This window comes from Notamacropus eugenii, chromosome 1, assembly GCF_028372415.1.
Source record: "Notamacropus eugenii isolate mMacEug1 chromosome 1, mMacEug1.pri_v2, whole genome shotgun sequence".
NCBI lineage: Eukaryota > Metazoa > Chordata > Mammalia > Diprotodontia > Macropodidae > Notamacropus > Notamacropus eugenii.
This window is the reverse complement of record NC_092872.1, coordinates 219103160-219124334: the sequence shown is the minus strand read 5'-3', so window position 1 is coordinate 219124334 and position 21175 is coordinate 219103160. Positions and strand designations below refer to the sequence as shown.

At 38.5% G+C, this 21175-nt stretch overlaps 1 protein-coding gene across 4 annotated transcripts in view; it reads left to right on the top strand.

The window, feature by feature from the left end:
- The first annotated feature begins 11414 nt into the window (after positions 1-11414).
- Positions 11415-21175, top strand: part of WDFY4 (WDFY family member 4) — a 382372-nt gene continuing 372611 nt past the window's right edge. For 3 of the 4 annotated variants that reach the window (XM_072627574.1, XM_072627546.1, XM_072627553.1), the window contains exon 1: positions 11415-11566. The gene's annotated coding sequence lies outside the window, so the exon portion shown is untranslated. The other variant, XM_072627563.1, reaches the window with a different exon arrangement.

Here is a 21175-nt window from a genome sequence, read left to right as displayed (position 1 = left end):
AAACAAATCCCCAGCCCAAGACAACCTGACAAGTCTACAGGAAGGGACTATTGCACCTGACTGGGGGCAAAGTGCAGTCCAGTATGGGCCCCACTAGCACAGACAGGCCTGAGCAGGCATCAGGGGCCTGAATCATTGGCAGCTGTGGCAGTTTCCAGACTTTTCACCCCACAAATGCCAAAAATGTCAGTGTTAAAACTCTGTGGGACTTGGGTGAAAGAGGAGTGTGTGGTCTGGCAGGTCTGGCCCCAGTCCCAAGGCGGTGGGGGTGGTGGCAGGCAGCAGCAGTGGCAGAAGCTGCTTCTGGAGCTCTGGGCCCACAGATGGTGGGTAATTGAGAGGCTGATACAAAATCCCTAAAGCCTGAGACAGTACACCCACCCCTACCTCCACCTCCACTGGAAGCAGAGTCCTACCTTGACAAGGAGTTAGAAAGTCAAATATTTGGCTGGGAAGATGAGTGAACATTGTAAAAGAACTCAGACTATAGAATCTTACTTTGGTGACAAAGAAGATCAAGACATACAACCAGAAGAAGACAATAAAGTCAAAGACCCTACAACAAAAACCTCCAAGAAAAATGCATTAGTATCCCAATATTTTCTCACATCTTCTTCAACATTTATCATTTTCTTTTTCTAACATATTAGCCAATCTGATAGGTGTGAAGTGGTACCTCACAGTTGTTTTAATTTGCATTTCTCTAATCAATAATGATTCTGAGCATTTTTTCATATGACTACAAATAGCTTCTATTTCTTCATCTGAAAATTGCCTGTGCATGTCCTTTGACCATTTATCAATTGGGGAATGACTTGTATTCTTATAAATTTGACTCAGTTCTCTATGGATTTTAGAAATGAGACCTTTATCAGAAACACTTGTTATAAAAATCACTTTCTATCTTTCTGCTTTCCTTCTAATCTTATTTGCATTGGTTTTGTTTGTGCAAAATCTTTTTAATTTAATGTAATCAAAATTATCCATTTTACATTTCACAATGTTCTCTCTTTCATGTTTGGTCATAAATTTTTCCCTTCTCCATAGATCTGACGGTAAACTATTCCTTGCTCTCCTAACATGCTTATGGTTATCACTCTTTATGTGTAAATCATGTACCCCTTTTGATCTTATCTTGGTACACTGCGTGAGATGTTGACTTATGCCTAATTTCTGGCATATCAGGCAAATTGTTATCCCATTTTCCTTGCAATTTTTGTAAAATAGTGAGTTCTTATCCCAGAAGAGGGAGTCTGGGTTTATCAAACAGTAGATTACTATAACCATTTACTTCTGTGTCTTGTGTACCTAATCTATTCCACTGATCTCTACTTCTTAGCCAGTGCCAAATAGTTTGGATGTTTGTCACTTTATAATATGGTTTTAGATCTGGTACAGGCAGGCCACCTTTGTTTGTGTTTTTCCTTTTCATTAATTCCCTTGATATTCTTGAACTTTTGTTTTTGCAGATGAACTTTGTTATTATTTTTTTCTAGCTCTATAAAATTATTTTTGGTAGTTTGATTGCTATGGCATTGAATAAGTAAATTAATTTAGGTAGCATTGTCATTTTTATTACATTTGTTTGGCCCACCCACAAGCAATTGATACTTTTCCAATGGTTTAGATCTGACTTTATTTGTGTGAGAAGTGTTTTGTAATTATATTCATATAGTTCCTGGATTTGTCTTGGCAGGTAGATTCCCAAATATTTTATGTTGTCTACAGTTCTTTTAAATGGAAGTTCTTTTTCTTTCTCTTGCTGCTGGGCTTTGTTGTAATATATAGAAATGCTAATGATTTTTGTGAGTTTATTTTATATTCTGCAACTTTGCCAAATTTGTTTATTATTTCAAGTAGTTTTTCAGTTGATTCTCCAAGGATACCGTCATATCATCTGCAGAGAGTGATAGTTTTGTATCCTCATTGCCTATTCTGATTCCTTCAATTTCTTTTTATTCTCTTATTGATAAAGCTAACATTTCTAGTACTATGTTGAATAATAGTGGTGATGATGGGCATCCTTGTTTCACTTCTGAACTTTTGGGGAAAGCTTCTACCTTATCTCTATTATATATAATGCTTGCTGATGGTTTTAGATAGATACTACTTATTGTTTTAAGGAAAACTTCATTTTTCCTGTGCTCTCTAGTATTTTTAGTAGGACTGACTGCTGTATTTTGCCAAAAGCTTTTTCTGCATCTATTGAGGTAATCATATGATTTCTGTTAGTTTAGTTGTTGATATGTTCAATTATGCTGATAGTTTTTGTAAGATTGAACCAAGCCTGCATTCCTGGTACAAATTCCACCTGGTCATAATGTATTATCCTCATGATAAGTTGCTGTAATCTCTTTGCTAATATTTTATTTAAAATTTTTGCATCAATATTCATTAGGGAAATTGATCTATATTTTTCTTTCTCTGTTTTGGCTCTTCCTGGCTTAGGTATCAGCAACATATTTGTGTCATAATAAGAATTTGGTAGGACTCCGCCTATTTTTCCAAATAGTTTATATAGTACTGGAATTAATCATTCTTTAAATGTTTGGTAGAATTCAATTGTAATTTCATCTGGCCCTGGAGGTTTTTTCTCTGGGAGTTCATTGATGGCTTGTTCGATTTCTTTTTCTAAAATTTGGTCAGGTATTTTATTTCCTCATCTGTTAATCTGGGCAATTTATATTTTTGTAAATATTCCTCCATTTCACTTAGATTGAAGTTTATTTTTGGCATACAGTTGGGCAAAACTGCTCCTTATTATTGCTTTAATTTCCTCTTCTTTGATGGCTGATGCTCAGCCCCCCTCCCTTTTTTCCTTCTACTCTAATAGGTCTTTTGTGCCTCTTTGTGTGATGTAATTTGCCCCATTCTTTCTCCCCCTTTCTTCTTCTCCCACTACAATCCTTTTTTCCCACTCCTTAATTTTTTAAATCATCACATCAAAGTCAACTTATACCCACACCCTCTGTCTATGCATATTCCTTCTAAATGCCCTAATAGCTTTTAGTGTTACAAGTGTCATCATTCCAAATAGGGATGTAAACAACTTAACCTTACTGAATAATCTGTGCGTTTTTTTTTCGTTTCCTGTTTACCTTTTTATACTTCTCTTGAGAATTTTATTTGAAGATCAAATTTTCTGTTCAGCTCTTGTCTTTTCATCCAGAAAGTTTGAAAATCCCCTGTTATCATGCTCAATTTCGGTGGATAGTTGATTCTTGGTTGTAATCCAAGCTCTTTTGCCTTCTGAAATATCATATTTCAAGCCCTCTGACCCTTTAATGTAGAGTAGCTAAGTCCTTCCTGTCTAATGCTGACTGTGGTTCCTTGATATTTGAATTGTTTTTCTGGCTGCTTGCATCATTTTCTCCTTGATCTGATAGTTCTGGAATTTGGCTACAATATTCCTTGGAGCTTTCATTTTTGCTTCTCTCTCAGGAAGTGATTAGTGGATTTTTTCAGTGACTATGATATTTTCTTGTTCTAGGAAGTCACAGCAGTTTTCCTTGATAATTTCTTGAAATTATCCAAGCTCTCCACATTCTTTTTTTTATTTTTTTAAAATTTTATTTATTTATTTAACTTTTAACATTCATTTTAACAAAATTTTGGGTTCCAAATTTTCTCCCCTTTTGTCCCCTACCCCTACCCCAAAACACTGAGCATTCTAATTGCCCCTATCACCAATCTGCCCTCTCTTCTATCATCCCTCCCTTCCCTTGTCCCCATCTTCTCTCTTGTCCTGTAGGGCCAGATAACTTTCTATAGCCCTTTACCTGTATTTCTTATTTCCTAGTAGCAAGAACAGAACTCGACAGTTGTTCCTAAAACTTTGAGTTCCAACTTCTTTTCCTCCCTCCCTCCCCACCCCTTCCCTTTGGAAGGCAAGCAATTCAATATAGGCCAAATCTGTGTAGTTTTGCAAATGACTTCCATAATAGTCGTGTTGTATAAGACTAACTATATTTCCCTCCATCTTATCCTGCCCCCCATTACTTCTATTCTCTCTTTTGATCCTGTCCCACCCCATGAGTGTCAACCTCAAATTGTTCCCTCCTCCTCATGCCCTCCCTTCCATCATCCCTCCCACCCTGCTTATCCCCTTATCCCCCACTTTCCTGTATTGTAAGATAGGCTTTCATACCAAAATGAGTGTGCATTTTATTCCTTCCTTTAGTGGAATGTGATGAGAGTAAACTTCATGTTTTTCTCTCACCTCCCCTCTTTATCCCTCCACTAAAAAGTCTTTTGCTTGCCTCTTTTATGAGAGATAATTTGCCCCATTCCATTTCTCCCTTTCTCCTCCCAATGTATTTCTCTCTCACTGCTTGATTTCATTTTTTTAAGATATGATCCTATCCTCTTCAATTCACTCTGTCTCTATGTGTGTGTGCATGTGCGTGTGCATGTGTGTGTGTGTGTAATCCCACCCAGTACCCAGATACTGAATAGTTTCAAGAGTTACAAATATTATCTTTCCATGTAGGAATGTAAACAGTTCAACTTTTATAAGTCCCTTATGACTTCTCTTTGCTGTTTACCTTTTCATGGTTCTCTTCATTCTTGTGTTTGAAAGTCAAATTTTCTTTTCAGCTCTGGTCTTTTCATCAAGAATGCTTGAAAGTCCTCTACTTCATTGAAACACCAATTTTTCCCCTGAAGTATTATACTCAGTTTTGCTGGGTAGGTGATTCTTGGTTTAGTCCTAGTTCCTTTGACTTCTGGAATAGCCTATTCCACGCCCTTCAATCCCTTAATGTAGAAGCTGCTAGATCTTGTGTTATCCTGATTGTATTTCCACAATACTTGAATTGTTTCTTTCTAGCTGCTTGCAATATTTTCTCCTTGACCTGGGAACTCTGGAATTTGGCCACAATGTTCCTAGGAGTTTCTCTTTTTGGATCTCTTTCAGGTGGTGATCAGTGGATTCCTTGAATACTTATTTTGCCCTCTGGTTCTAGAATCTCAGGGCAGTTTTCCTTGACAATTTCATGAAAGATGATGTCTAGGCTCTTTTTTTGATCGTGGCTTTCAGGTAGTCCCATAATTTTTAAATTGTCTCTCCTGGATCTATTTTCCAGGTCAGTTGTTTTTCCAGTGAGATATTTCACATGATCTTCCATTTTTTCATTCTTTTGGTTTTGTTTTGTGATTTCTTGGTTTCTCATAAAGTCATTAGCCTCCATCTGTTCCATTCTAATTTTGAAAGAACTATTTTCTTCAGTGAGCTTTTGAACCTCCTTTTCCATTTGGCTAATTCTGCTTTAGAAAGCATTCTCCTCATTGGCTTTTTGAACCTCTTTTGCCAATTGAGTTAGCCTATTTTTCAAGGTGTTATTTTCCTCAGCATTTTTTTGGGTCTCCTTTAGCAGGGTTATTACTTGTTTTTCATGCTTTGCTTGCATGTCTCTCATTGCTCTTCCCAGTTTTTCCTCCACCTCTCTAACTTGATTTTCAAAATCCTTTTTGAGCTCTTCCATGGCCTGAGCCCATTGGGTGGACTGGGATACAGAAGCCTTAACTTCTGTGTCTTTCCCTGATGGCAAGCATTGTTCTTCCTCATCAGAAAGGAAGGGAGGAAATACCTGTTCACCAAGAAAGTAACCTTCTAAAGTCTTATTTCTTTTCCCTTTTCTGGGCATTTTCCCAGCCAGTGACTTGACTTCTGAATATTCTCTTCACACCCACTTCACCTCCAGATCCTCCCAGCCAGCCCTTGGGGTCTGAGATTCAAATGCTGCTTCCCAGCCTCAGGGCTTTGGGCGGGGGCGGGGCTGCTATTCAGTGTGAGATTAAGTTCAGGTGCTCGGGTCAGGGCAGGGCCGCCTCATGGGCTCAGTTCCCTCTGGGGGTTTATGCAGAGACCTTCAACAATGGATCCAGGGTCCTGCCTGCTTGGGGAGCCCTGTTCTACTGCCGCCTCCACTGCTGTCTCCCGAGGGGGCCTGAGTTATGGGGGCACCCCAGTCCCCTCTCGACCTGCCAAAGAGACCCTCTCACCAACTCTTGTCACCTGTGGGTGGAGGGACCTGCAGGGCCGCTGGAGATTCCATCCCTGAAGCCTGCTCGGATCTGTTCCTCTTGGTGCGGCGGGGCCAAGGCAGGGCTGGGCTCGGCTCCAGGTCCGGGTGTGACGGACCTTTTGTGAGAGGTTTTCAGGCTCTCTGGAACAGAAATCTCGTCTGCTCTGTTGTACTGTGGCTTCTGCTGCTCCAGAATTTGTTGGGAGTTCTTTTTTACAGATATTTTATGGGCTGTTGGTTTTCGGAGCTAGTGTATGTGTGTCTTTCTACTCCGCCATCTTGGCTCCACCCCCTCCACATTCTTTTTTGCATGGCTTTCTAGTAGTCCAGTAATTCTTAAATGATCTCTCTTAGATCTATTTTCCAAGCCAGTTGTCGTCCAGTGAGGTCAAATGAAGTATTACATTTTCTTCTATTTTTTTCATTCTTTTGATTTTGTTTGACTGATTCTTGATGTCTCAAACAGTCATTAACTTCCACTTGCCTAATTTTAATTTTTAAGTAATTATTTTCTACAGTTTGCTTTTGTACTTCCTTTTCCATTTGGCCAATTCTATTTTTTTAAGGAGTTGTATTCTTCAGTTTTTGTCCTTCCTTTTCTAAGCTCTTGACTTTCTTGCATAATTCTCATTTCTTTTCCCAATTTTTCTTCTACCTCTCTTATTTGATTTTTAAACTCCTTTTTGAACTCTTCTAAGAGGAAGGCTTTTGGGGCTTAAGACTAATTGATATTCCCCTTTGAGGCTTTGCATGTGGACATTTTCACATTGTTGTCCTCTTCTGAATTTTTGTTTTGATCTTCCCTCTTGCCAGAGTAGCTTTCTATGGTCAGGTCTCTTTTCTGTTTTTTTTTTTTTAAGTTTCATTTTTAAGCCCATTTCATGATTTTTAAAGTTGTGCTCTGCTCTGAGAGTACAGGGGACACTGTCTCAAGCTTCTTGTGCTGGGAGCCAGGGGCCTGGTCATTGACATTCTGTGCTGGGGCCTCAGGTGCTGGTGGTTTGCCCATTGCATTGGGTGCCCAGCCTAGTCATGCCTATTGTGCCAGGACTTCCAGGGCTGGCAGTTTGCCTTCTGTGCTGTGACTGGAGGTCTCACAGGTGGCCTGCTATGCCACTGGCCTGCTGGGTCAGGACTGAGGGAATGCCAGTGCTAATCTGTGCTATGACTAAGAGCCTCCCACTGGCTTGTCTAAACAGAACCTGTGCTGGACCTCCTAACCAAGTGAGACTTACCTTTTCTGACATCCTTCTAAGTTATCTCAAGGTAGAAAATTGTTTCACTCCGTCTTTTTGTAGGTTCTGTCTCTCCAGAATCTGTCTAGAGATTTGATTTAATGTGTTTCTGAGGGAAACTGGGGATAACTCAGGCAACTTCCTGGCATTTCTCTGCCATCTTGGCTCTGCCCCTCAATAAACATTTATTAAGTGCCTACTATGTACCAGTCATTGTGCTAAAACACTCTGGGCCTTTTCTTAACCCCTTTCCTTTCTGTTCCAGTCTCTACTCTCTTACTTCATTGGTAGGGCTATGTTAACAGACAAGGCTAGAGCTCAATACAATCTCTATCCTTAGGTCTTCTAGCTGCCTCAGTTTCCTTGTGTGTAAAATTGAAATAACACCTATTTTCCAGGGTTGTGAGGACTAAATGAGAAAATATTTGTAAAGTACTTTGCAAACTTTGAAGTGCTATAAATATGCTAGCTATTATTATCATCCAGAAGTTTATCCAGAATTTCAGGCATGGAATTACAAGACTATGGGACTTGGCGGGATAGCTAAGTGGTGCAGTAGATAGAAAGCTGGCCCTGGAGTCAGTTCAGATATGGTCTCAAGACACTTCTTAGTTATGTGACTCTGGGGAAGTCACTTAATCCTGATTGCCTCCCCACCCAAAAAAAAGACTGTTGAATTTGGGAATTAGAAAGACCTTCATTCAAGTCTGGCTTCAGATATTTCCTTGTTAAGGAAAGTGACACTACCCTCCTTTCCTTTCAGAAGCAAGACACTTCCTTTCTTAGCTCTGGGCATTTTCTTTCCTTGTCTCCGCCTCCTGGTTTTCCTATTTTCTTTCAAGTTCTAGCTCAAATCCCACTTTCCACAGAAAGCCTTGTCCAACCCCCTAAATTCTAGTGCCCTTTCTCTCTGAATTATTTCCTTTATAGAATTTGTTTGCATGTATCTGTTCACTTGTTGTCTCCCCCAATAGAATGTAAGTTTCTTGAAGAAGGGAACTGTCTTGATTTTTTCCCTCTTTTATATCCAACATAGAGCCTGGCACATAGTGGGCACTTAATAAATGCTTATTGACTGACTTACTTCTTTGAGTCTCAGTTTCTTTATGGCTATAATGATACTTCCCTCACAAGGTTGTTGGAGCATTAAATGAATTAATGTATGAAAAGCCTTTAAAGCAAAGCTTAATGCCCTATGTAAAAATCAGCTGCTCTAATTATATTATAATAATATTATTATATTATATTATTCCCAGTTTTTAAAGTTCTCATAAAAATGGTCCTGATGCAGTCATTATCCTACCATTCTTTTATTTTAATATTTAGTGAATTGGTACATAGGTACATAAAAATTTTTTGTACAGGCAGTAGAATGAAAGTGTTGGGATGCAAGCTTATCCTCTGGTTGGTGCCAGGTAGGCATTCTCTGGGCAGTTTCATGAGCAAACAGGATGATAGGGATGACAGATATTGCCTGCTCTCCTATGGTTTTTATTTCTTTCACTAGGTCTCCATTTCAAGAACTTTTAATTCACCTTAATTTGGATGTTATGAATATTCAGAAAAATGTCATCTATTAAAAGTATGTCTGGTGATTGTGGGTGGTTGTTTTATCTATAATAATACTGCAAATATAGTAGAGTTTATTTGTTGAATTATTAAGGAGATTTAGGGAATTTATATTGTTTCCTTTTATAATATGGAGAACTATCTATTAGTTTATTATTTTAAAAAATAGCAAGTTTCTGCTGTGGAATTCTGGCTATTTGATCCTGAATCCTTAGGTATTTGGTAGGTGATAAATTTTGCAACCTGCAGTATTATTTTGGGACAGTTTCTAAAATGTAGAAGAATTTGCTTCAGTGTGTAAGTCTGGGCTTCTTAAGAATGAACTTTCTGTGGTTTCTGGTAGCAAGACAGTGAGGACCTAATCTTACGTGACTGTTGTGAGTCTCTCCATTTCTTTCTGGTGGCAAACCAATGATAGTGACATATGATAAATACAGTGGCATATTTGATTTGTCTTCGTTGTTGTTGTCTATATGGCATCTGTTTATAGAATAAACATTTCTGTCCTTTTCAGATCGTTTGTCACACAGTCTGAGAGCATCTATCAGATCTTTTGCTTTTTTATTACAAAAGAAGTATTCATTCTTTTACAGATACTCTGGGCTATATAGCTAGGTTGGACCCTACATTTTGTTAAATTCATGGGTTTTTCTTTGTAGACTTTCTAAATTGCTTCTTGCTCATTATATTATTCCTATCGTGTTCATTAAAATGGCTAATGCAGGGATGGTAATTGCTCTAAACATGTTGTCTTTGAGTTTTAACTTCAGGATATCAATTAGTTTCTTCACATACACAGCCACAAATTACTCATTGATAACTTCTCAATACATCTTGCCTAGAGAAGACTAGGATATGTGTATCACCTTCATCCACGGGTTCTATTTGGTCTCCTGACTTAAACTCAAAGCATTTATTCTTTATTTTTTCTTACCATACTTTAAGAATTTTATTTTTTCAAGTCTGAATAACATTTTAATATCATTTGAGACATTTCTCATGAGATAATCTTCTTCTTCATCATCTTATTCAATAAAGACAATAAATAAAAGGAAAGTTATTAATTATTTAATTCGGGGCAGCTAGGTCACACATTGGATAGAGCACCCAGCCTGGAGTCAGAAAGACCCATCTTCATGAGTCCAAATCCAGCCTTAGATCCTTAGTAGCTGGGTGACCCTGTTTGCCTCAGTTGCCTCATCTGTAAAATGTGTTGGAGAAGGAAATGGCCAACCACTTTAGTTGCTTCAAAAAAAAACTTCAAATGGGGGTCATGAAGAATTGGCCACAACTGAAAAAAACCAATTAATAATTTCCTATCTATCCTGTATTTATCTTGCTTGCACATATCTGTTTGCTTGTTATCTGCCACTAGATTGTAAGATTCTTGAGAGGAGAATCTGTCTTTTGCCTTTCTTTGTATCCTGATTAGGCCATGTTGCTTTCTAGCCTTTATTCTTTTATATTTAATTTTCCACACACTATTTTAACCATGGATAACATCACTGCTTTCAAAAGTACTGGGATACAAACTCATGCTGTATTAATAGCAGCATTATTGAATGTAAAGGGGTCTTAGATGCCACCAATCCAACTCAGAAAGAAATGCTTCTGTTTTACAGATAAATAAAACAGAGCCCAGGGAAATGAAGTCATAGAATCATAGATTTATAGCTGGAAGGACCTTCAGAGGCCATTCTTATCCAGTGCTCTCATTTTATAGTTGAGGACAAGGGTAGTGAAATGATTTGCCCCAGGTTACAAAGGTAGAATCAATGACTTGGGGCAGATAAACTGGGTTTGGAGTTAGCAAAACTTGATTTCAAGTCTAGCTTCAGACACATGGTAGCTGTGTGACCCTGGACAAGTCACTTAACCTCTGTCAGCTAGGTTCCATGAACTGTAAAATGGGGATAATAAAAACATATGTTCCCTAGGGCTGTTGGGAAGATCAGATGGGACAATATCTGTAAAGCACTTAGCAAGTGCTAGAATATAAAAGGTGTTTAATAAATGATTGTTTTCTTCTTCGTCCAAGTTCCCCATGAGAAGTACAGCTCTAATGGGAACCCTGGGATTTGAGAGCCAGAGCAGTGCCCCTTCTCCTGTGTCACACTAGGAACTATTGTTACTACTGTTAAAGTGTGGTTTCCAGCTTAATGTTTGCTTTTGGTGATGGAGTCTCTTTTCTATACTTACAAGTCACATGCAGAACCACATCTGGAGAAAAAAAATAGCTGACCCCTTCCTGAAAATCCTTCAGTTCTCATGGTCTGGTCTTGAATTTGCTCCTCTTCCTACATGGCCCCCTCCCAAAATGCAGATCAATAGGTAGCAGCCTCTCTACTGGTTTTGAGTAAGAAATACACACACATTCGTCGGGAAGTGGTCCCTGAGGTTCCAGAGGGTTTTCTCTTTTGGTTGAAAAGAAGTCAAAGGTCACCTTCCTGTAGAGCCTGGCTGTCTCTGCTGTAACTCAGGCTGCCGTTGTCACCAGTTTGGATTAAGTATAAAATGAAACTCTCCCTGCTTCCTCACTTCTGCTTTCTCCAGGAAATAAGCCTAGAGCCTATTTGCATGATTCACAGAGAGAAGCTGAACGAGCCAGTGGGAGTTGTTGAAAATTCAAGGGGCTGTGGTGCCTGGTGGCCTTCTGGGCAAACCCACCCAGTAAAGGGCAGATCCCTGGGGCTCAGATGCGACTGGAGTCTCCCCAGGGCGGGAGAGATATCTCAGGTAGGTCACTCGGGCTCACTCATCAGCCCAGGCAAAACCAAGGCCATCCTCAGGGACTCTGAACCCACTGGGGCCAAGCCTTAGCTTCTGTCTTGATAAAAAAAAAACAAACCCAAAAACAAACCTGTGAAATGTGAAGTGTTTCGGGCTGATTGACTCTCTGCAAGCCTGGGGCTGTGGAGGTGAACCCAGGCAAAGAAGGAACTGAAGAGAGGCTCCTGAGGTTACAGAGACCAGTTCAAGGGAGACTGGCTGAAAGTCAGGCTTGAAAGCAGGTTCATAACTTATTTTACGTGCTTTGGTCTAGTTGTGTATGTTGTGTGTTGTTGTAATGTAAAGAAGAGCAGCTTGCTCCTCCTTCAGCCTTCCCCAGAGTGGTGTACCCAGCTATTACTATCAACCAAGGAACAGGTACAGTTCTTTCTTTCCTTCTGGGAACTATAGTGCCTGGGATAGGCTATGTGGAACATCAGCCTGCCGCAGGGCAGGTCTCAGGGCAAAATTACGAAGTGGCTTCTCCTTCATAAAATGTTTGACAGATGAGGAAAAAGTGGGCAAAGACAAAAGGAATTTGACCAAGATCACAAAGGTACTAAATGGCAGAGACAGGATGAGAATTCAAGTTTTCTGACTCCAATGCTTTCTGTTTTCTACTTTGGGCTCCCTCTATTTGTCCTCCTCTGGTGCCTTGAATCCCCTGAATGGGCAGGGGTGGTATTGGAAAAGGCATCGAACTGGAAGTCAGGCTAGCTCTGCCACTAAGTAGGTTGTGAACGTGGTTGGACTTGATTATTCTTGCCCCTGGTTTCTACATTATCTGTAGGGTCCCTTCTAGCCCTAACATTGTGTTATAACCTGTGCTTGCGTGTTTCACTTAGGTAAGCCTTCCTTACCTTTGGTCCATGCTTTGGACACTTTTTCTGCCTTCACTGTTTTTTATTATATATTGTCTGTTATTTGTCCCATATTCTGAGGGCCTTGATCTTTGATAGCTGATACCTAATGAATCTAATGTAACTGGTCATTTCCTCCTTTAGCTCTCATAATGCTTTGTACCTCTCTTATGAATTTGAACTTGTATTTTTGCATGACATATTTTTCTCACTTCTAGATAATAAATTCCTTGAGAGTGAGGGTTGAGTTGTGTTCTATTCTGTGTTGACACCAATGCCAGACAGTGATTTGACATTAACTTCTTGGTAAAATGTTGGCTGTGGCAGGTAGGTGTAAAGCACTGGGCTTAGAATCAGGATGACTCATCTTCTTTATGAGTTCAAATCCAGTCTCAGACACTTATTAGCTGTGTGACCCTGGGCAAATCACTCAGCCCTGTTTGCCTCAGTTTCTTCATCTGTAAAAGGAGCTGGAGAAGGAAATGGCAAGACACTCCAGTATCTTTCTTGAGAAAATCCAAAATAGAGTTACAAAGAGTTGGACATGACTGAAATGACTGAACAACAATCTTACTATTGTAGGAGCAAAATGTTGGTTGTAGGTTGTATACAGTATTATGTAGAATATCTATATCTATATCTATATCTCTCTCTCTATAAATTATACAGCAGGTAATGATTTGCCTCAGTAGGATACCTCACAGAAAGCTTCTTATATGAATGTAATGACAGGTATGCTAAAAAGAAAAAAGCTGGAGGACTTTCTCTTGACCACATGCTAATGGGTTCATGTGTTGCTCTTTTCCCATAACATGTTTGCCATTTTGAGATAGCTTGTTTGAACAAATTAGCTCAAACCAAATAAAGTAATGTCATAGTTGGGGAGGCTGCATGGTTCAGTGTAAAGACTGTTGTCACAGGGCTTGAGTTCAAAACTTGGCTTAAGCTCTTACTGCCTTTGGGCAAATCAGCTAACCTTTCTGGGTCTCAAGGTCCTCCTCTTCCAAATGAAGAGGTTGGACCAGATGACTCCTGAGGTCCTTTCCAGCTCTATGGCTTCATGCAGCTTTATAGGGATGGGGTGGGAGGGAATCCTAGGGCCTAAGGACCCTTTAATGGATACAGTCAAATTATAGTGGACAGTTATTTGCTTTGCTAATCTTGATGACTAATGAGGAAAGGTTGATCAATTTGACTTACAAATTGCAGGGTATTGACTGGGAGGCTCCATTTTGGCGCTTCTAGGAAACCTGTGTTAGGTTTCATCTTAATACCATTTTTTTCTTTCATGTAATTGCAAACATGTCATATAAGCACAGAACTTTAAAATTGTTAATATGTGAATATGTTAATGGAATGAAGCAGGGAGATGGGGCTGCTCTGCTTGGTTATAGCTAATTGAACCCTACTGTGATAGATACACAGAAAATTTCTGTGAGTGGTTCTTATGAGATCTGTAGGCCATTCGTTATATGGTGGGTAGTCTGAATGTGTCACAAAAATATTAATAACATTTCAGCTTCCCTTTCTCTTTCAAATTTGAATTTATATTAAAACATCAAATGAACAGTTTCTTTTAAAATGACCTTTGCAATAATTTCACTTTTTTATGATTAGAAAAGTAACCTATCAGTTATTCTTATTCTGGAGATTTAAAAATGACGATCTAGATAGTGACAAAAGGGTCAGAGACTTGGAAATACTGAATTCACTACTTAAGGGCCTAAGAATCAAAGTAAATTACAACAATTGGTACTGAATTTAATCTAATTCATGTATAGGGCAACATTCTCAAAGGGTTTTCTGTGACAGCACAGTTGCATAACCTTGAAACAGTTATTTTTACCATTCTGAGTCTCAGTCTATAAATTAAGAAGGTTTTATTAGCTGATCTTTAAAGTCATGTCCAGCTCTAAAATGTTGCAATTCCATGAGAACTATTTTCAAGCAAGAATTGCTAATAATATCTGGCATTTATAGAGAATTTTATAGTTTATCGTTTGCAAATGATGAGAGACAATGTGGCATAATGGACAGAGAGCTGTCCTCAGAACTAGGAAGAACTGGGTGTCCTAGAAAACTCTAAGACATTAAGCATTGGAGGAGGGAGTTTCCTCACCTGGGAGCTCCTTACTTCAATAAAATGATAGGTAGTATCCCCACCCCTTTAATTTACAAACTACTTTCTTCAAAGTAATCCTGTGAGTTAGGTGACACAAGTACTATTTTCATTATATAAATTTAATAAAGGAGACTGAGAATACAATAATTACAATAGCCACAAGGGTATTATCTACTGATAATATCTGATGGATGCTACAGAAGCTCTTCCAGCAACCTTGGTGGACTCTTGCTGGGGATGTTGGGAAGGGGATTCTGGTTTAGGTATAAATCGACTTACTTGATTTCTGTGATAATTTCCAACCTTGAAGTTGTATCACTTTTAAAGAACATTGTAATAAATACTTTCCCACTTTGTTCCAGAATTCTAATGTACATTTATTCTACATCAAAATAGACTCTCTTTTGCAGTATTTGAAACTGCCACATAACGATAAACTCGTGTATAGAGTTGGGGTTAGAAAAGTGCTTTCTTCATAGCATAGTTAGTGTTGAAGGTACTGTTATTTTTATTTCACAGATGACGAAGCAACATGTCATTATGTATTGAGTGCTGTGCTTGGATTTAGGAAGATTTCAGTACAAATTATTCTGAATCTTATCAGCTACATGGTCAAGAGAAGGATTCAACCTCTCTGAGTCTCAGGCAACTCCTTAAAATCCAATGTTAAATTATGTTATTATTAGCATTGGTAGAAGGAGTTCCCATACTGACAAAATCAGAGGTCCCTGACATAGAAGTCTCATTTAACAGATGCGAAAACCAAGACCCTCAGAGATTAAGGGACATGACCAACTACAGCATGTTATCAGAATTTGAACTCAGGTCTTTCTTGAATTCAAATCTTGGACTATTTGTACTGTACTAGATTAACTCCCTCTTGCCATTGTAGTATATTTTGGGGGTTTATGTTACTTCTTTTATAATCCAGCTACATGTAAAGGTAGTGTTTGCATTTCTACCTTTGAATCTTGATCTCTGAACTTTGTAGTAGCCTCAGCTGTCTGACAACAAAAATGTGCTCTTACAAAACATCTTTCATTTTACCTTCTTTATGTCAGACAGAAATACCCTTAGATTTTCATTAATTGTTGGAGCTGGAAAGTGCCTTCGTTTATAGTTCACAAAGCCAGCAGAGAATGGCCATTCCTCTCACCAGCTTGGTTCACTGGCATTGCAAACTATGTTCAGAGACAACTGATTGTCTAGTGGTGTGCTGAAGCATCTTGGAGAACTGTCCTAAACTCCTTGAGCAAAAGAAAGCCTGAACAAAGTCATAATCAATAAGAGGTTGGTAAGGTCTTAAAGAAAGATACCATTAGAAACTATAACACTGGGCAGGTAGTATGAATGGTGTGCTCAGCTGAGTGGGTAAGGATGAATGGACACATCCTTTTAGGGGGAGAGAAGAAGGAAAAACAGACATCCAAGAGCTTGAGGAAGATATGAAGAAAGATAGCTTTCTGTTTCAATTAATTTCATCTTTTTCTGTCTTCTATATGCTGCAGAAAGTGTGCAAATACTATCAGAAACTTGTAAATTCAGCACACAGAAGTTAAGCTCTGGTTGCCCTGCCTTAGTTACAGCTCTGGTCTTAACAATCCATAGAGGTCATTAAGACACTAAAGCATCAAATTAAGCCTAGTCCTAATCTACCCATTTTTTTTTTCCAGGGAGTCAGCTATGTTGGCAGGAAAATGAATGAGAGTTTAACTTCCTGCATGGTTCCTTTCATCAAACTCCTCCCACCTACCCTCACCCTCAAATCTTATCATTTAGGGAGAAGAGGATAGTTATTTATGGATGATCAAAGGGAAATCACTCTAAATCAAGGTGGTGCACCTGTATGGAAATCTATAACAGAAAGGAAAAGCGAACAGTACCAGATATATCCCCTATAACAGGCATCTCACTTAAAGAGACTGCTTGCTGTCCTCCAAGGTATATAATGAGCCTTTGCTCCAAATAAGTACGTAACTGTGTAACTGCGTCTATATGGAAGAACTAAGACTAAGAGAGTAGTAGTTCCAAGAGATGAGTTCTCATAAAGCAAAGATGCTATTTGAGACTGAAACCACTGAACTAGACTTCAAGGAAGTAGAGTTCATCATATCATAGATTTGGAGGTGTGGAAAGGACCATAGAGGCAACCTTAGTGTAATCCTCTCATTTTACAGGTGAGAGAACTAAGACTCATACAGGTTAAATAATTTGCTTAGGGTCATACTGTGCTTTGGGATAGCCCCAAAAAGCTCAGAGTCATGTTCTATATAATTTCATGGACAGAACGTCCAGCTCTAAAGCTTTTGCTATGGCTGCTGATGTAGCAAAGTGAAGACTCTTTGACAATGATGTGTTTGACAAAAGGCAGCCGCTGATAGTTCAGCCTATTAGGTACTGTGGTCTTCAACTTCAGGCAGCTTGTAGCTCTAATCACCACTAACTTTAAATTCATTTAAAAGCAAATCTTTTCAGAAGGGATAGTATAGAGGCCCTTAAAGTCAGGTGTATGTGTGTGTATACATATGTATGCATACATATATATATAGCTGTATAAATATAGATATGTATTTGAATCTATATTTGTATGTACCTATAGAGATAGATATACGTACATACACATATGTATGCATGAATGTATGTGTATATATGTAGATAATGTTTATATAGGTATGCATGTGTGCCCATAGTCAGATCATTTAACCCTTTGGTGCACCAGGCAAATCTTTTAAGGCTATAAGTTCTCAGTGAATTGCCCAGATCCATTGGCACAGGGAATTTCTACACTGGGAGTTTCTTACACAGATGAAATTACGGGTCCAGATATCATCATCATCATCACCATCTTCATCATCTGAATAAACTATAGATTTATATCTAAAATAGGAGATATAGAAATTATGTAAGCAAACTAAGTTGTGCCTAATACATTATTAGGTTTTTAAAATAACCCAAGGATGCCAAGACATTAGTTTTGCAAATGTGTTATTCTTTTTCCAAAAATTTCCTTTAGATTTCTCGTCAGTCAAAATGTTCCATGTGCATTCAGCAATATGGAAGTTGCTATACATACTGAGAAAGAAAACTGAGCCTCATTAGGAGAACTTACTTTGTGTTCCTCTATTCTTTTACTATTGGAAAAACCACAAAGGTGTGGCAGATTATACAGGCATAGCTGAAGTTTAAAGAAGGAAGTTTAGATACTGTAGAGTAAGTTCCTCCTAACTGGATGAGTATTTTTTATTTTTCACCAGAACCTACATCTCTGACCACAATGGAATTTTTTTCCTGTTCCAAAGTTGAATAAAAATGCACAATGGTTCATATTCGAAGCACGCTTCTGCCATGCACATAGTAAATGTTCAATAATTATTGAATTGAAATTGATCCTTCATGCAAATCTAGGAAGGATTTTCAGTCTTTACTTTCTTTAATCTCTCGATGACATTTAATTTGGTTGACTACCCACCCCTTTGTCTTCCATTTCATTGTTTTTATTTTGACAAAGTGGTCAAATTTAAATAAACTTAGTCTTCTACAATATAAAACCCCATCCCCAAAGCAGTTAATCAAAGCCATATAAAAGTGCAACTATGTGCTCGATTTATATAACATTAAACTATACAGAGGAAAATTAACTAGAATATCACACAGATTTGCGAAGCGTTCTGATAGTTTTATAAAATGATTAACTAAGACTAATAGTGCTTATGACCTCACACTTTTAAAATTTACTATTTGTGAAAAGAAGCCAAGAGTAAGTACTTTAACTTTATTTAGTAACAAGATTGTCTATTGTTTTTGACCTGAATTTTGTTGCTGTTTGATATCATTACTTATGTAGTTATAGTTTGTGTGTGTGTATATGTGTGTGTGCTTTACTCTAATTCTTTTTAAGTTTATCTCCAAATAGGGTCTAAGATATTTCTAAGTTTGTGCCTCAAATTCAATCAGATATTCTGGAACAAGGATGATGCTGAAGGAAAGCTGGCTCAAGGTCTGCCTGACTCAGGTGGTGGTTAATGTACACAATTATTTTTTTTTCTACTCTGGTGTAAAATATTAGACATAATCCCAAGTCTGGGTTGTATGTGCAGGGTCAGAGAAGATGTTATCGATCCCAACCTGGATCTACCTCCACATCAGAAGAAAAGTAAAAGAGTTGGGGGAACTTCTGAAAGCAGATTTCAATTTTGTTAATGAAGTAGCCTTAGTTATCTTTGGTACATACAGAAGGGGGTTGGTGGAGAGGAGGGGCTTGAGGTCTGAAGAGGTTTGAAGTGGTCAGTGTGGGGGATGGAGTCAGGAATCCGTAAAGGTAGACTCTGAACAACAGTGAAGGCTCAGTTGAGGTTGAAGAACTGAGACGCATGATTTGGAAAATGAGCAGGATTTTGGGAATTTATCCAGTGATACTCATTAACCTCAGAAATTACACAGGGTTTACTAGGCCTGAGGATAAGCAGGTTGTCTTGGCACAGCAGAAGGTCCCAAGCTTCAGGAATTTTAATATAATGATCTTAGAATTATTAATAATAATAACAATTATAAGAGTGTTTTGAGGTTTATATGGTGCTTCTCCTTTGATACCCCATGCTGGCACTATGAGGGAAGTACTGTTATGATCCTCATTTTACAGATGAAAACACTGAAGCCCAGGTCTTACCCTATCACCATATCATGCCCTACCATTTCACCTTAGTTACTCTTCTTGTATATGCCCCCTTCTCTCCTCTGACATGGTACCTGCCTTGGTATTGACCCTTATCACCTCATACCTGGACTATTGCTGGAACCTGCTGACTGATCTACCTGCCTCAAGTCTCTTCCTTCTCCAATCAGTCTATCCTTCATTCAGCTATCAAACTGATTGTTCTAAAGGGCAGATTTGACCATGCCACATTCCTATTCAATAAATTCCAGGATCAAATATTAAATCATATATTTGGCCTTTAGTACCCTTCAAAACCTATCTCCTTCCTACCTTTCAAGTTTTCTTATACCTTAGTCCCCTCTACTTTGTGGTCCAGTGACACTGGTTTCCTTGGTGTTTGTTCTTAGAAGAAAACCCTCTCCAAAACCTTTGTATTTTCACTGGCTGTCCATTATGCCTGGAATCTCTTTGCTTTTCTAGCTTCTTTCAGATTTCAGCTTAAAAGTCATACATTCTACAAGAAACCTTTCCTAGGCCTCCTTAATCTCTGAGACAGTCCCCAATTTATCCTGTCTATATCCTGTTTGTATATAGTTTTGGTTTGTATGCTGTCTGATCTCCTCCATTAGACTATGAATTCCTTGAGAGCAAGGGCTATTTTTGTTTTGTTTCATCTTAATTCTTGCTTTTGCCTTTCTTTGTATCCCTAGCTATTAGCACAGTGCCTGGCAAAGAGTTCTTCATTGTTCAGTCATTTTCAGTCGAGTTCTTCATTGTTCAGTCATTTTCAGTCATGTCTGACTCTCTGTGACCCCCTTAGAGGTTTTCTTGGCAAAGAGATAGGAGAAGTTTTCATTTCCTTCTCCAGCTCATTTGACAGAAGAGGAAACTAAGGCAAATAGGCTTAAATGACTTTACCAAGATTATATAGCTAGTAAGTAACTGAGGCTGGATTTAAACTCAAAAAGATGAGTTTTCTTCACTCTAGGCCTGGAATTCTATCTGTTGTACCACCTAGCGGCCCCTGGCATATCATAATCCCTTAATAAATGCTAGTTGATTGACTGAGCTCATGATGACAGTAGAGAAGATTTAGTGTGGATGAAATAGTGGTGGAAATTGGAGATGAAGGATTAACATTTCAAAGTTCTGGATCTTGGAGATGATCAAGTACCATAGAAAACTTACATTATGGCTATGCTGGTCTGTTACTGATATGGCATGAATATGGAGGCCATTGCCGGTCTTTTACCTTTCTAGGTGAAGTTAGTTTGTGTTCAATACTATCTCCACCTTCTCAAGGAATAATCTTTGACATTTCCTTCTCTTTCACATGCTAAATCTAATATCACTGTGTGCTGGGCGTTTTCCACTTTTCAGTATTATTATTTTATTTTCATTTTCGCTTTCACCAACCTGGTTCAGGCCTTTATTGCTACAAGTCTGGTTTTTGATAACTGTCTTCAAGTTAGTCTTCCCTACCTTTCTCTCCTTTGTTGTATCTACCAATTCCCCTAATTCCCTTATAGGGAATTCTCTGCTCATTCATGGCAGAAGCATTGTCTCATTTAAAATTTACATCTTCCATAGCATTGTGCATGTAATGTACCCTTACTAAATGTGTACTGCATTTTATTGAGGAACACTTTTCAGTACTTTGGGATTGTCTCTTGAATCTAGCAGATCTGTTTGTATGTGACAAATGACTTGAATAGCAGTGAGATCTGGAACAACATGGAGAGGACCCAAGTATGTTATACTTCCCGTATTTTATGAACTACTGCTTTCTCTTTGGCATTCTGACTCTACTACTGCTTTTATTTTTAATCTTTATTTAATGAATGTTCTGTTTATGAGCAGTTCCCCTCATTTCCTGCTGGTAAAATGGAACTTTTTACTCATAACCAAAAGAGTTGCTAATAATCTCCTCAAAACCTCAG